The 15,948-nt window shown below is 41.8% G+C and overlaps 2 long non-coding RNA genes across 2 annotated transcripts in view; one reads left to right on the top strand and one right to left on the bottom strand.

The window, feature by feature from the left end:
- Nucleotides 1–1,396: 1,396 nt before the first annotated feature.
- Nucleotides 1,397–5,455, top strand: LOC107195563. The gene is made up of 3 exons (XR_001516751.2): nt 1,397–1,623; nt 1,927–1,992; nt 4,645–5,455. It is a non-coding gene; the product is annotated as an uncharacterized LOC107195563 (long non-coding RNA).
- LOC112478162 overlaps nt 4,715–15,948 on the bottom strand; it is a 14,792-nt gene continuing 3,558 nt past the window's right edge. The window contains exon 3 of the long non-coding RNA XR_003045730.1: nt 4,715–4,772. This is a non-coding gene — a long non-coding RNA (uncharacterized LOC112478162). The remainder of the gene's footprint in view (nt 4,773–15,948) is intronic.

Here is a 15,948-nt window from a genome sequence, read left to right on the forward strand (position 1 = left end):
GAGAAGTTCTGACTGTTCCCTGCGCCCCTGAAGCTGGATGACCACCCCCTGCTAAATGAACTGGAGGAATCCAGAGGAACTGGGCCTTCAAGTCTGTCATCACTGGCAGCTTCTTTGTCCAGCAGGGTCTGGCATTACACATTTGTCTGTGCTCTTTGCTCTGGAGTGGACCTATTGATTCTTATCGAGCTGCTTGCTGAACTGCAGAGGTGGAAATAGGCAGAAGACTAGGCCTGGGAAGGAAAGAGGGCCTGGGAGAGGCTGGGCCATGGGACCACCCAGGGAAGCTTGGCCCTAGGCTTGGCCCAGGACAGCTACTTTCCAGTGGGCAAAACCCCACAGTACTCAATGGGAATTGGCTAGGAGAAGGTCAAAGTGGAAGCTGGCCAAGGGAGGGTCAGGGCTTGCTGAAGGCCAAAAGGCAAATGAAATGCAAAATAGCATACAAGCAAATGCCCACTCCTTTTGCATGGGAGGTTTCTGGGAGATTAGAGGTGCCAGCCAGTCAAAGGGGTTTCTCTTGATGTCCCCCTCACTTCTCTTGATGTGCCCCTGGGTTCTAGAATTGACATGTTGTGCAGAAATGCACAATAAGGTGTATAGATTGAACATGTGATAATTGTCTTTGCTGTTTCTACTAAGCTTGAAGTAAGCCAGTTTGGGTACTTTGCTAGCCGTGTGACCTTGGGGAAGTCACTTCTGAACTTCAGTTTCTTCACTTATAAAGGGGCACTAATAAAACCTGTCCAATCTATCTCCTGGGGTGACAGTGGATGTAAATATTAATTATCACTCACTCATTTATTAAACAAATACCAATTACCTAATGCAGAGTAAGTCTCTAAAACATCCAGGAGGGCATAGGTGGGTGGGGAGAGGGGAAGAAGGGACTGTCATCAATTTAATTCTAAAAATGGCTCAAGGATGTAAAGTCACTTAAGATGCCTGGGAGACTTTGAATTCCACTGGGGATCTGGCCCAAATTCCAGATCTTATCCAAGCTCTTTCCCACATCCTTCTCTGATCCATCCTCCCCCACTCCAGCTTCTCAGGACATTTTGGGGGTCTGTGGAGGTTTAGTCCAGGGGCAGGAGTGGAGAAAGCTGCCAGTTGAGTCTTATCTCCTTCCCATAGCTCGTCAGTGGCCACATTCCTGACCTCTTGCGGCATCGGGGCAAATACCGACCTCAGGTTTCCAGCACCAGCCTGCGCTTTTCCACCACTTCCAGATTCCTCTGTGGTTCAAGGCCTTTTCACTCCCGCCCCCCACGCTGCCTGAGAAGCTCTGGAAGAGCTGGGGAAGGGGACGTGAGGGAGAAGTTTCGGTCCCCAGATTTCTAGCCCTGGGGCTCTCAGACAGTGTGGGGATGGGAGCCAAGGGGAAGGGGGGAGGGGTGATTGGGAGGCTGGTCCTGGGAGAAGGAGGGGCCCTGGCGAGAGGTTCCCGGGACAAAGTGAAAAGGCACTTAAAATAAAGAGGTCCAGCAGAATGGAGTCCTGAAAGGGGGGAAATGGTTCCCCACCACCATCCTGCTCTGCATTCCGATGTCCTGCTGAGGGACAGTGGGAAAGCTGAGGGGCAGGTTTAACTTTTGAGTAAACTCCGAGATGATCCCGGTAAAGGTGGGTCAGCTCATTCTTCCCCCTCCCCACATTCTCCCTCTGAGGGCTGGAGCCAAAGGCCCTGGGGAAACTAGATGGTGGAAGATTAGAGGATTAGGCAGGATCGTGAGGCCTGGAGTCCTTCAGGTTTTGCTGAAAATTTCTTGCTCAACTCTGACGGGGGCAGGGTGTGGTGGGGGGGCGAGAATAGCAATTGAGAAGGGAGAATACTTTAGAATAGCAACTGAGGTATGGGTGTGTGGTGGGGGTGGGGTGCGTAGAGCCCAAATAGTAAGTAACTGATTCCCATCCTCTTTTCCAAAGGTGTGATTGTGTGTTGGAGAGAACGACAGGTCCCTGTGTTGGGGAAGGTTGGAGGCAACCAGATGGGTGAGAGGATGGCCTTGGGAGACTCGCTCCAACTCTCCTCACTGGAGGGCCCAGAGCATGCCAGCGGGCCCCTCACAGGAGGATTCCAAGGGCTACTGGAAATGATTTTGATTTAAACAATTAATGAAAAGGGGGTGCCGGCTGGGGGTGGCTGGGGGACCAGCAAGTGTGGTTAGGTGGGCTGTGGAGGCTGGTGGGATGATGTGAGTTGTAGCTGGGTTAGGTGTAGGACCCAGTCTGAATCTCTCAAGACTTTGAGAATTTCTCTGGGGGGTGCTCCTGCCACGTTTGTAGGCCCTGGCTTGACCTGTCCAGTGTGCAGTGGGGGAGGGGTTCTGAGGGCTCAGGCTGGCCCTTTACCAGAGGGCTGAGAGGGTCAAAGAATACTCTGACACTTTTATGTTGTTGCTTCAGTTGGGTTTGCACCCAAGGGGTCATTCCCCAGGAATAAAGAAAGGAAAGATCAGTGCTGAGGAGCACATGACTGACTGTCCAGGGATCTTTAGTGCTGAAACTCAGAGAGGATTCCTAGGAATCTGACTCTTCTATGAGCTCCTTCTACTCCCTGGGCCCCCCTGCAACCTCTTCTGGCAAAACTAGCTCTCACCTGCCAGAAGGGGCCTCTCCTAGTCTTATGACCTCTTCTTCTCACCTGGTCCTCCCGGTCTCTCTTCAGGTACAACTCCTATACCTCAGTGTCATCCCCCCAGCCTATAATCTTTTTCCAATCTATGGAGAGGTGGGTGGCATGCAGGATGAGCATGGCATTTGGTGTCATAAGACCTGGTTTCAAGGTCCCACTGCTGGCTAGATGATCTTGGGCAAATTTACTTGCCTTGGTCTCCCTGGCTGTAGAGTAAGGATAATAGGTATATTTACTCCAAGAGTTTTCATAAAGATCAAATGAGAATCTGTTCAGAGGAGTTTGACAGTTGAAAAGCCAGCTGATTTTCTCTCTTGTCTGGTTCACCCTCACCTACTCCTTTTCTTCCCAGCTCCCTTATTTTACCCTCACTACTGTCTAGACTTCTGCTCCCGGTTCATCACTATTTCTTTCCTTTCAAACTGGGCACAGGGTAAGGGCAGCTAAGACTGAGTCTATGGAAAAGGGGGTGAAATTGAACAATAGAGTGTCTGAGAACCTATCTGAAAGTTCTCCTGCCCATGGCCATCTCTCTATCGATCTCTCTCCCTTGGTTTTAGACTTGGCTGAAGCGTGTGGTAGGGGATACAGCTTTCAAGGCCAAGGCCTGCCCTTAGGGCTTTTGCACAAACTTGACAAAGGTGGCCTCTTCCTTGGCTCCTTAGCCTAGTGCCTTTGTGCACTGACCAATCTGTATGGCCAGATATGGTGGCCCTGTCTGGAGTCACCCACCTAGAGATTTGGGGGAAACCCTGATGTGAATGAGATGACCTAAGGAAAAGGGTGAGACAAAAGAAGTGGGCAGAATCTGCAGGGGGAGGGGTTGGGGTCAGGGATTAAGGCAAGAAGAGGAGGAAAACATGGGAAAAAGATGGAGAAAGAGGAAGAGGCCCAGGTTCCTGCCAGCTGTCAGGAGAGAGGTATCATGGAAGCCCAGGAGAAGGAGTTTCCAGGAGGGGCAGTCCAGAGGCCAGATACACAGACAGATCAAGGAGGCTGAGGACAAGAGCACTTCCAGTAAAGTTATGGACACTAAAGCTGGGAGCTGCAAGGCTGAGGAGTGAGTGGTTAGTGACAAAATGGAAGCAGAGCGTAGACTTTTCTTTTAAGAAGTTTGTCAGGGAAGGAAAGGAAAAAAATAGGATAATATCTTGTAGGGAGCAAGGTTGATGGAAGATTTCTTTAGGATGGTACAGTTTAGCCAAGCTGTTTGACAATTAAACAAGAGATAATGATAAATTGTGGTTGGTGTTATGCCAGGGCAAGTCCAGGGACAAAGGGGAGGCCATTGCAACAACTGCTAACCTAGCTTAAGATCCTGGGGGAATTGACATTTAAGCTGAAACCTGCAAGGTGATAGTACTAGTAGGTGGTACAGCTGGGATTTGACATATGTAACTCTATATGCTCTTGCATCTCTATCGATGGGAAGAGTGAGACAGAGGAAGGAGGAGACTGCCGCACAGGTGCTGAGAAACGTGGTCTATCCACAAAGCATGAAAGGATACGTGAATGATTTTGAGGTCCCAGTGGAGGTTACGCAGCATGGCTCAATGACGAGCAATCACCAAGAAACGATCTGTATCCTGGGGCATCTCTCACTGAGAAATGAGAAGGTGGGAGTGGTGGAAACTCAGGAGCAAAGGAGTCTAGGCTTAAAACATTGCTGAAATGACAGACTCTTGGGGAGGGTTGAATGGGGAAGCAAAGGCAACCGGAAGACCTCCGTGGAAAAGGAAGAGTCCGAGAACTGGGAGTTGACATGACGGATGACATGACGAATGAGAACTATATAGGGAACATGAGATGTGGCATGTCAGAGAGGGGATTATCAGAGTTTAGGATGAGAGCAGTTGATGTCATTTGAGAGCGGCTGAAGGTGCTGAAAATCATGGAGTTAAGGATTCAAGGAAAAGAGATGATGAGAAAAGAGCATAGATTTTGGAGTTAGACAGATCTGAGTTTATATCCCTGATGTTCAGCTTTTTTTTTTAATTCTCTTGTTGCAGGAATTAAAGGTACATAATAGGATCTGGAGCATAGCATGTGCTTTTCAAGGGTGCCGCCTTGCCTCTTTCTGGAAGAATCATCAGCATGAAGATTCAAGTCTCTCCATTTGGTTCAGTTTCACAATGAGCTGGAAATAGAAAGATAAATAAAAAAATAATAATCAAATAAATGATAATTACAGGGCACAGATAATTTGGCAAACAAAATATGAAAATCTCTATCAAAGGAGGGAATAATTCATCCATTCATTCACTATTTGTAAGGGACTTACCATATGCCAGACGTGTTCTAGGCTCTGGAGATGTAGCCAAGAAAAATCAAATAGGTTAGCTTGCTCTGACACAACTCACATTCTAGGTGTTGAAGGATTGGGGTCATGGAGAACCTTATGGGGGAGGAAATGCTTGGATAGAGCTTCAAAAAATGAATAAGAACTTGCTAATGAGGCAAGGAGGTCAAGGAAAAGGCTTTCTGCATAGAACCACCAGCACTGTGACCTATTATAGCATGCATCAGAGTCTCCACCACCAAGTTTCAGAACTGTATCTCCTGCTAGTCACTAGATATTATCCCCAATTGGAGGATTCAAAGAAATCATAAACTTATCAGATCTAAGGCTGAATGGATAATCTTCCTGCGTCTGCTTTTTTTTTTTTACTTGCCTTTAAAAAATTCAGATTTTGTGGTACAATTTGCATATAGTAACATTTACCCTTTTTAAGTGTATAGTTCAATAAGTTTTGACAAATAAATACAGTTGTAGAACTGCTACCATAAATCAATATATAAAACATTTTAATCACCTCAAAAGTCCCATTGTGTTCCTTTATAGTCAATCTCTCTCACCTACCCCAGCTCTGGCAACCACTGATCTGTCTCTATAGTTTTTCCTTTTTCAGAATGTCATATAAATTAAATCATACAGTATGTAGTCTTTTGTCTTTGGCTTCCTTCACTTAGCATAATGCTTTTGTGATTCATCCATGTTATTGCACGTATCAGTAGTTTGCTCCTTTTTATTGCTGTAAAGCATTCCATTGGATGGAGGTAAAACAATTTGTTTATCCATTCACTAGTACATAGATATTTGAGTTGTTTCCAGTTTTTAGTAATTATGAATAAAGCTATTTTTATAAACATTTGTGTACAGGTCTTTATGTAAATAAATATTTTCATTTCTCTTGGATAAAATACCCAGGGATGGGATGCTGAGTTATATAAGTATATGTTTTTTTTTGTTTTGTTTTGTTTTATTTTATTTTATTTTGGTTTACATTTTAGCACATTTTATTTATTTATTTTTCTGGATTCATCGTACAATTCAATGATTTTTTAAAATTATAGTTGGCATACAATAATATATTAGTTTTAGTTGTATAGCAGAGTGATTAGAGATCTATACGTCTCACAAAGTGATCACCCCACTAAATCTAGTACTCCTCTTCTCCCTTACATATTTATTAAAGCGTATGTTTAACTTCATGATAAACTGTGAAACTGTTTTCTAAAGTAGCTGTATCATCATTTTGCATTCTCACCAATAATGTATGAGGGAGTTCCAGTTGCCAGTTGCTCTGCATCCTCACCAGCACTTTGTATTGTCTCTCTCTTTTTTTTTTTTTTAACTATAGCTTTTCTGATGGGTGCATAGTAGTATTTCATTGTGGTTTTAATTTGTTTTTTTCCTAGTGACTAATGATGTTGAGCATCTTTTCATGTGCTTTTGTTGCCATCTGTATCTCTTCTTTAATAAAGTGTCTGTTCAAATCTTTTGTCCATTTAAAAATATTGATTTTTAAAAATCATTATTAGAATTTGAGAGTTTTTTAAAAATAAATGTGGGTTTAATTTCATCACATATGTGATTTATAATTATTTTCTCCCAGTCTGTGGTTGTCTTTCCATTCTCTTAACAGTGTCTTTTGAGGAGAGGTTCTTAATTCTGAAGAAGTGCAATTTATCAAGTTATTTTATGGATCATGCTTTAGTGCTGAATTTAAGAAATCTTTGCTTATCTGAGAGTCACATAGATTTTTTTCTGTTTTCTTCTAGAAGTTTTATGGTTTTAGGTTTTATATTTTGGCTTATGATTTATTGTGTTAATATGTTGGCAGATATTTCTCCCCATCTGTGGCTTATCTTTGTATTTTTTAATATAAAATTTTATGTTATTTTTCATCAGCTCAAGTCAACAATTTAAAGTGAGAATTAAATGCATTAAAGGGAAAATAATTTTAGAGTAAAAGGTAGGTTAGAATTTTCACAGAGGTAACAAGGGTTGCAAGGAATGCATGACACAAAAATATCAATTAAATCTTCTAAGTTTGACTGCAATTAATCTTGCCCAGTATACCAAAACTACATTCAAATCATTTTCTTTTAATTGACCATATTGTGCTTTCTTACAGATTTTTCAACAGTCATGAAGCTTTAAATTTTATACAGATGGTTGATTATACTATAGTACTTAAAACATGTATCTAAATTTAAAAAAATATTTTTATTTTTTCAATTATAATTGACATACAATATTATTTTAGTTTCAGGTGTACAACACAATGATTAGGTATTTATGTAACTTACGAAGTGATCACCCTGATTAGCACCCATCTGATACCATATATAGTTATAACAGTACTTATCTTTGTATTTTCTTAACAATATCATTAGAAGAGATGAAGTTTTAAATTCTGATATAATTCCATTATCAATTTTTTCTCCTAAGTTTTGTGTTTTTGTATTCAATCTAAGAAATCTTTATCAAACCCAAGATCACCAAGATTTTTTCTTGTGTTTTCTTATAAAAGTGTATAGTTTTAGGTTTTATATTTTGAGTTGATTCTTGTCTACGATGTGAGGTTAACTTTTTTCTTTTCATGAGGATGCCCAAATGTTGCGGCACCATATGTTGAAAGGACTATTCCTCTTCTAATGATCTAGTTTGACACCATTGTGTGAGTCTCTTTTGGGAATTTATTTTGTTCCAATAATGTATATATATTGTTATGCTGATACTTCGCTGTCTTTATTACTGTAGCTTTATGAAACGAGATAGTGTGAGTCAACTTTCTTCTTATTTAAAATTGTTTTGGCTGTTCCAGGCTTTTTGCTTTTCTGTGTAAATTTTTAGAATCAGTTTCTCAATTTCTAAGTAAAAGCTTACTGAGATTTTCATTGGGACTGCATTAAATTTGTAGATTAACTCAGAGAGAGAATTAGCATTCTAACAACTGGATATATCTCTCCATTCATATAGATCTTCTTTAATTTTTCTCATTAATGTTTTTTAAAAAATTTTCAGCACATAAATCTTGCACATATTTTGTTTGATTGGAAGATGTTTTATGTTTTAAATCTGATTGTAAATGATATTGCGTATTCAATTTCAATTTCTGATTCTTCATTGCTAGTATATAGAAATACAATTGATTTTTGTATATTGAGAATTTATCTTGAAACTTTAGATTCTTTGGGATTTTTTACATAGAATATTATTTCATTTGTGAATAAAAGCTTTATTTCTTCTTTTCTAATTGATATGCCTTTTATTTCTTTTTCTTGACTTGTGCTGGCTAACGCCACCAGTACAATGTTGAATCGAAGTGGTGTAAGCAAATATCTTTGCTTTGTTCCTGATCTTGTGGGGAAAGCATTCATTCTATTACTATTATAAACAATGTCAGTTATAGGTTTTTGTAGATGCTTTTCATCAAGTTGAGGAAATATTCATAGTTTTCTGAAAGTTCTTAATCATGAATAGTTGTTGAATTTTGTCAAATGGTTTTTCTGTATCAGTTGAGATGAACATGATTTTTCTTTTTTAGTCTGTTAATAAAATGAGTTACATTGATTGATTTCAAATATTGAACCAACCTGTATTCCTGAGAGAAACCTCACTTGATTATAATGTATTGTTCTTATTCATTGCTAGAGTTGACTAAGGATTTCGCATTGAAACTCATGGAGGATATTGGCCTACAGGTTTCTTTTCTCGTACTATTTTTTGTCTTGCATTGATATCAGGGTAATGCTGATCTTATAAAATGAGTTAAAAATTATTTCCTTCTCTTCTATTTTCTGGAAGAATTTATGTAGAATTGGTGTTATTCCTTCCTTAAGTTATTGCTTCACCAATGAAGCAATCTGGGTTTAGAAATTTTTTTTTTTGAGAGGTTTTTAACTAAGAATTAAATTTCTTGGGGGTGGCTCCATAGTGTAGTGGTTAGCACGTCTGTTTTACATGCAGAAGGTCCTGGGTTCGCTTCCCAGGTGGAGCCACTGACCATACCCCGGGTGCACCAGGCCCCAGGTGCACACCCCGAGCAGAGGAGACGCCCCGCCTTCAGAGATCCAGTTCTTCAGAGGAAATGGCAACCTCCATAGGTCAGGAGTAGAAGTGGGGGGAGGGGTTAAAGAGGGGGGGAAAAAAAAAAGTTAAATTTCTTTAACAGATATATAACTACTCAGGTTATTTAATTATTTTTACATGAGCTCTGGTAGTTCGTGTTTTTAAAAGAATTTGTCCATTTTGTCTAAGCTGTCTAATTTATAGGCATCAAGTTGTTCATAATATTCATTTATGATCCTTTTAATGTCTATAGGATCTGTAATGATATCCCTCTTTCATTGCTGATATTGGTAATTTGTCTGTCTGTCTGTCTGTCTGTCTCCTTCCTGGATTGAGGTTTATTATAAATTTTTATCTTTTTCAAGAATCAGCTTTTGGTTTCATTGGGTTCCTTTACTGTTTTTGTTTTTAAGGTCATTAATTTCTGCTCTTATGTTTATCCTACCTTCTGCTTGCTTCTTGCTTTGGTTTTAATTTGCTTTTCTTTTTTCGGTTTCTTAACTTGGAAGCTTAGATTTTTATTTCAAAGCTTTCTTGTTTTTTTTTTAATATAAGTGTTTAATGTTATAAATTTATCTCTATGCACAGCTTTATCTGTGTTTCAAAATGTTTAATTAATAAAAAATATTTTTAAAATTCCCTTGTGATTTCTTCTTTTATCCATGGGTTATTTAGAAGAATGTGGTTTAATCTCCAAATAGGTGGGAGATTTTCCAGATATCATTCCATCATTAATTTCTAGTTTAAGCCTCTTATTATCAGAAAACATCGATCATATGATTTCATTTCTTTTAAATTGGTTGAGAATTGTTTTTTGATCCAGAATATGGTCTATCTTGATGAATGTTCGTTCCATGCACACTTGAAAAAATATGTAATATGCTGTTCTCGAGTAAAATTTTATTTATATTCATTAGATCACATTGGACGATGGTATTGTTCAGGTCTTCTATACCTTTACTGATTTTCTGTCTATTTGATATATTAATTAATGAGAAAAGAGTGTTGAAATCTTCAAGTATAATTATGGATTTGTTTATTTCTCCTTTAGTCCTATCCATTTCTGTTTTATGTTTTTAAAAACTTTGTTGTTGGGAGCATATGCATTTAGGATTGTTATATCTTCCTGGTGAATTAGCCCCTTTAGTATATATGTAATATCTCTCTTTATCCTAGATATATTCCTTATTTTGCACTTCATTTTATCTGATATTTATGTGACTTTCTTCTAATTTTTCCTTCTCAGGGAATAACATCACCATCCAATGAGGTGTCAAGGGCAGAAGCTGAGTTGTCATTCTTGACACCTCCTACCCTTCACTACCATATTAACCCATTATCAAAACCTGTCCATTTTACCTCTTAAATGACTCTTGACTCTTTCTACTTCTCTCCAGCACCACAATCACCACCCTAGTCCAAGTTATCATTGTATTATCTCTTGCTTGGCTTACTCTATTTGTTTACTAATTGATCTCTTTGAATTTGCTGTGGCCTAATTGATTCACCACACTATAAGCAGGCAGAATTTGTTAAAACACACAAATGAAGTCACCCCTCTAATCTAATTAGATCTAATTAGGTCCTATTATTCTTTAAAATTTTTTTTTATTGAAGAAATGATTTTAATTAATTTTTCTTTTCCTTGCCTACCAGGTCCTATTATTCTTAAAGCAAAGTCCCTACATCTTAAGATGGCTGACAAGGCCCTGCATGGTCTGGCCATCCCTCCCTCTCCAGTCTTCTCCTGCATCTTTTCTCCCTTTTAAGATGGCTATACTGCCTTTTTTTCTGTTTCTGGAACATGTCATGCTCTTGCTTACCCAGGGCCTTTGCACGTATGATTCCCTGTATCTAGATCATTTTTTCCCCTTACCATAGTTTTTTCTGTTAACTTATCCTTCCTATCTTAGTTCAATTATTACTTTCTCAGGGAAGTTTTCTAACTCCTTTAAATTTAGGCCAGGTTCCTTTGTAATATACTTTCACAGTATCATGTTTCTATCATTTAAATAATTTATAGCAATTTATATTATGTCTCTTTTTCTCTAACTACATTATAAGCTCCAGGGACCATGTCTATTCTGCTCATCAATGTGTTCTTAGTGCCTGAATTTACTAGTTGCTCAATAAATATTTGTCAAATATAGGGAGAGCCAACAGGTAGCAGAGAAAAAGAAGAGGCAGAAGATTAAGTGGAAAAGATTGGTAAGAATTGGGTCAAGAAGGCATTGTTGGCCATGAAGAGTTTGCACTTCCTTGGTTTTCAACTTTATTTTGTACCGGATACATTGGGGAACATGTTATAAATGCAAGTGCTGAGGTACTACCTCTTTCTGCAGAATAATACTCTTTGGGGTTAGGGTCTGGGGCTCTCTTTATAACAAGTGCCCTAGAGATACATTGAAGGCTGAAGGTTATTGTTTTAGGAACTGGGGAGACATTGAAACTTGAAGCAGGGAAGTGTCATGATCAGAGTTGCATTTTGGCAAGACTATTCTAGCTGGATGTCCTGGAAAGATATGAAGGGATTAAGATGAGATTACAGCAATCATGTCCACAAGTGACAATGAATGCCTGAACTAAGGGGGAATCGATGGAAATATAGGGAAGAGAATAGATTTAAGGGAAATGTAGAAGTTAGAGTTGGCTAATATGGGGAAAAGAGAAGTAAGATTAGCAACAATAATAACTAACAATTATTGAGCATCTATGAGGTGCCAGGCACCATTCTGTAAGCTTTACACCCATCAAATCTATTTAGCCCCATTACAACCATATGAGGAAGGTTATAATACTATCCCTGGGACTTTAGGTAACTCCCAGGTTTCCTCCTTTGAAGGGAAAGATGCTGCTCACCAGATAAGAATGACAAGAGAAAGTGAGGCCAGGAGAATGACATTAAATAATTATTTCAGTTTAGAACCTACTGACTTTGAGACTTGGGTGAGACATCCATGTGCTGATTGGAAACAGGGGTCCGCAGCTCTCCTGAGAGTCTGGAGATGGCAATCCAGGAGCTATCACTCTGTGAGTGAATGGGATTGGCCCAAGAAAAGAGGTTGAGAAGAGATTCTTAATCTGGCCTCTGTGTATGGATTTCCTGAGCACATGAGCCTCTTGAGTTATGATTGTGCCTCAGAGTCTCAAAGAGATGCATGGCCCACCAAAAAGATAAAGGACTGCAGGAACAAGTAATGGGTAGTTAAAGAGGTTTCAGGAATGAAGGTTGAAAAAGAGTAGCCAGTGAGATAGTTAGAAATTCAGAAGGAGATGTCAGGAAGCCAAGATACCTTGTCTTGTTTTGTATATATACAGTATGTATAGTCTTTCTAAAAAGAGGGAGTAGTCATTGGTGTCCATTGCAATATTCAGAAAGGTTGGATAAGAGATAGCTTGAAAAGAGCCCACAAAATTCGGCTCTTAGTTGATCAATAGTGGATTTAATAATTTTTGTGGATGGTGGGTGGGGTGGGGGTAGGTAGAATGAGGTGAGAAATGACAATGAACATGACCTCCTCTTTTGGGAAGTTTAGCTACAGAGGCAAGGAGAGTGAAGAGTCAGGGGTCAAGGATGATTTTCCTCCCTCCTTCCTTCCTTTCTTCTTTTAAGGAGAAAGGGGCTTGAGCATGGATACAGATAGAGGGCAAAAATCCATCCTGAAATAAGGGTGGGGGTAGCAGAATGAGAGAAAGAAGCTATTTGATGGAGTAAGGTTCTGAGGGGTGGATTTCACAGTGCAGGTGGAAAGCCTGCCCCTGAGCACAGGACATCCACCTCTACCTCCAAGAAGGAGGTAAGGGAGGGAATGGATATAGATAGCAGGTGAGGGAGGCATTGTTAAAGATGGTAATGGCAGCCATGGGGGCCCATTCGGGCACCAAGAGTATATGATTCTGGTGACTAAAAGACAGGAAAGCGTGACAGTGTGTCTCTGGTCTCTCATACTGGCTGAAGAGACTCCCGCTCTGAAGACGTCACTGTGTTTTCTTTAGCCTGGGACATCATATTCCTTATGTTCTGCCTTGTCCTCCTCCAGGAAGCCTTCCTTGACTGACACGCCCACACTGGCCCTTTCTAGCAGTTGGCTCAGTTCTCCATTTCTCTGGTTCAGTGTCTGTCTGTGTGTGTCTGGTCTCAGGAAAGAAAGCTCACAGAATGGGGTGGGGAGGGGATGGGAAGACATGTGTAGTAAACCAGGTGGCTTCTTCCTCAGGACTGCCCTTGCCCAGCTCTCAGGATAGGCTCTGCCCACAAGGTGGTGCTCCACCGGAGAAGGTCTGGCTGGCATGGTCTGGGCAACCTGCCCAGTTGGCAGGCTGACAACAGGGCCCTCACTCTGGCCCGGGACCTTTGCTCCCTGCCCTGATGGCCCTGGCCTCCGTTGCCATGGCTGCTCCTTAGTTTGGTATAAACAGAGCCTGTTCTCTTCATTTCCAGCTTACTGACACCCAAGTGTCTCCCCAGGGCTGGAATTTTAAGTGTCCAGGTGCCTCCCTCTCCCCCACTCCAGGGGAAGCACAAGGATGGTGAGTCATCAAATTAGGCCTCTTTCCACCCCCTCACTGTTCTCTGAATGACTCTGCTGCTCCCTCCTGCCCAACCTATGTCCTGCTGGAATTGGGGAACGATGGAGAATAGGGCTGGGATTCTTGTGGTCTATCAGCTTGGGTTGTAGGGTGTAGGGAGGAGCCTTTCTGTCCCAGATTACCTCCTTTGGTCTCTTTCTAGTCAGTGGAGGCCCTCCTGAGGCCTATCTACTCCCTGGTATCAGTGAGAGCAATCACAGCTTCTTTCTTCCCTTATCTTCTGGATTCTTGGGGCCCAAGGTGAAGGAGAGGAGAAGATAAGAAAAAAGGAATGTGAGGGAGAAGAAATAGAGATTTGAGGGGCGAAGAGGACTCATCTGGATAGAACAGAATCATAGAATCATTCATTCATTCATTCATTTAGTGAATCAAACAAGTTTCTGTGTTGGGTGCTGAGGGAAACAAAAACATGTATAAGACATGACCCTGCTTTTAAGGGAGGTGACTTGGTGCTGGTGTGAGAGCCCTGGACTTGGAATCTAGGGATTCTGGTTTGAGTCCAGCTACCACCTTCTGGAGAAATTACTTCCCTAAGCCTTGGGTTCCTCATCAGTAAGTAAAGATAATGATACTAAACTCTCAAGGTCATTGTGAGGATCACAGGAGATATTAGCCGATGTTCAATGTATGTTATATGAAGATCAGGTTTACAATCAGGGAGGGGTGCTGAGGCAACTGTAACCCAGCCCAGGGGTGTAACAGAGGCCCATTTTTGGGGTCTCTATGGGTGTGGCCACTTCTGGCACTGGCGACTGGGGCGGTTGTGTGGGGAGGTGCCTAGTGTGTGATTTTCATTCAGTAAATGTTTGCAGAATGAATGGGGTGTGCTGGAGCCAGGAAGGGTAAGGTTTCAGCAGGTGTAGCTGACAGGGAGGTACTGTGGGAAGGAAGGGCACAGCCCTGGGGCTAGGGCAGGGTAGTGCCAGGTGGGAAAGGCTCAGTTCTGCTGCCAGATGAATTTGACCTTTATTCTGAAGGCAACGGAAAGCTCCGAGCATGGGAGTTACAGGATCAAAGTGGTGTTTACAGACCAGTCTGGCTGAGCACTGGGAGAAGACATCTTGGAGCCAAATGAGTAGCGGGGACAGGGACAGAGGGGCAGAGGGAGAGAGTGTATAAGTCTAGGAGCCTGAGGGCAGGTGATGATGTCATTTTCCCCTCCAGCATGTCTCCAGGGCCCCTGTCTCACTTGCCTGCAAAAAGGGGGAGGGAACATTGAAGGGAGGTAAAGAATTTCTCAGGGACACAGAGAGCAGGGAAACATTGCTTGCTTTCTCCAACTCCCACCATGGGCCAAAGGGCCCAGCTCAGAGTAATGGGGTGGGGAGGAGAGAGGAGGACAGGACTGGAGCTAGGACCTGGGTCCCTTGGTTTTCTCAGTCCTGCTTCATTCTTCCAAGAGATAAAATAAGTCAACTGTGGTTTTTAAAGCTAGAGAAGTAGTAGTTAATGGTGGCAGAGAGTAAGAACCCATTAGGCCCCAGGAAGAGCTGTGCATGATGAACCCTAGAGCTCAATAACAGATGTTGTCCATCCCCAGGACCTAACTTTTCTGGGAAGAAATTTCTGGTCTGGGACTGACTGTTAGGAATCTGAGACCTTTAGCCTTTGTTGGCACTAGTCGGCTTGATTCATCTCTTCTCTCCCTTTGCTCCTTCTCATTTCCAGTTAAACCACACACCCTGGAGTGACTCAGGTATGCTGCCTAGGACCCCCCACCCCCACCCCAATACCCCCAGCCCTGACTCAGCCTGGGCTCTTAGGAATGCAGAGATAGCTATCCTAGCTCTCCTGTGGTGGAGAGATAAGGTTTATGGCCCTGGACAGACTCATTCTCTGTGGTCTGTTATGTACACATACCACCAATTGCATTCCTCCCAGGCCTTATCCTACCTTACTCTGTCTCTTCCAAGAATTGCAGACCCTCTGAGAGCATAATTTTCAGAAAACTGCTCGGCACCTCCTCCCCTGAAGGCTATCTTCCCATCCTCCCAGCCTTGCTCTACTCCTGCCCCATTGAGGCCCGCTGCTCCCACTCTTAATGTTTCTTGGCTTCTGGGCAGGCCTGACTCAGTCTAGGTCTGAGAGAAAAGAGACCCAGCACAGATCCCTTTTCAAAGGAGATCTCACTTCTCTAGTCACTCATTTCCACTCCTCCTCCTCCTCCTCCAATTACTCAGTCCTTCCTTTGGCCTATCTTTTTGTTCCCTTTCAATACTTTAGTAAAGGAGAATGTGGTATGTTCACTGGTTGTTTCTGCAGTGGGCGGGACTAAGGCAGACTGGAGTGCAGCTGAGGGTGTGTTTTCTCAAAAGATCCCTTGATCTCGCCTGGGGGGAAGGTCAGGGTGAGGGGGAGAGGAAAG

Source organism: Pteropus alecto, unplaced genomic scaffold (genome assembly GCF_000325575.1).
Source record: "Pteropus alecto unplaced genomic scaffold, ASM32557v1 scaffold220, whole genome shotgun sequence".
Taxonomy (NCBI): Eukaryota; Metazoa; Chordata; class Mammalia; order Chiroptera; family Pteropodidae; genus Pteropus; species Pteropus alecto.